This window comes from Propithecus coquereli, unplaced genomic scaffold (genome assembly GCF_000956105.1).
Source record: "Propithecus coquereli isolate 6110/MARCELLA unplaced genomic scaffold, Pcoq_1.0 Scaffold297, whole genome shotgun sequence".
Taxonomy (NCBI): domain Eukaryota; kingdom Metazoa; phylum Chordata; class Mammalia; order Primates; family Indriidae; genus Propithecus; species Propithecus coquereli.
The window spans coordinates 1,199,272-1,200,270 of NW_012148585.1; positions in this window are offsets into that span (position 1 = coordinate 1,199,272).

The following is a 999-nucleotide window of genomic DNA, read 5'->3' on the forward strand; positions in this document are numbered from 1 at the left end:
CCCCTCATACTATGACTGCTATTCTAACCACTTATTTTTTATTGAATTTTATATAATTCAATATTTATTCTTCCTGTCTTTCCTAAATCAGTCGTTAGTACTACTAAGCTAATTGCATAGTGATAAAATCATACGGGAAAGATTAAGTGACCCTCCAAGGACAAATGGTGTGCTTCAAAGATAGAACAGAATAAAGGATTTTTTAAAATTTATATCTGTGAGACTATAAGACTTCTCTTCATCTCAAAACTCTTAATATTGTGTGTAGTTTTTTTAAACAATTACAGGTAGTTATTCTACTATTCTCTTCCCTTTTTAAAACTGCTTTAACAATAAAAGGTAAAGTTCAAAGCAATGAAAAAAAGAAAAACAAAAAAAGAACAGCCCAGGATTTGAAAGAGGAATAGGTTTTGTTATTTAAGGGTTTTGGCATTTTCTGTTTGTTATCAGGTTTGGAAAGGTTACCACATGACCACTCAAAGGAAGTGTAAAACACTTAAACTTCTGCTTGCATTTAGAAACAGTAAGCTATTCATCATATTTCACGTTCTCTCTCTCCACTTGTTTTCAAACACAATAATTTTGATGGATCCAACATCAATTGTATTCTATGAATATTCTTGAAAAGCAAGTGCTGCAATATCAGGCAGTTCCTGCTTAAGGGTGACTTCGGTTCATCTTTCTTCTTACTAACATTTCTTATTTTGTGACATGGGTATAATTTTTATAGCAGTTCTTAATGTAAAATAGGCTGCATGGGTACTGAAAGCAAAAAGCTCAATACAGCCATTTCATTTTGAGTTTTGCTGTGCAATACATGAGGCAACCTGCAAGTCAAAACTTCCTGTTTCTTCTTAGCTTACAGAAATCACTCACCATGTGTACCCAGAAGACTCTGAAATTTGCCTATACACATAGTATGATTTCCATTGTGTTTTATTTTTCTTCAGGTATGATTGGTTGAACTATTCTGATTTACCCCCAACACACAGATTAGCC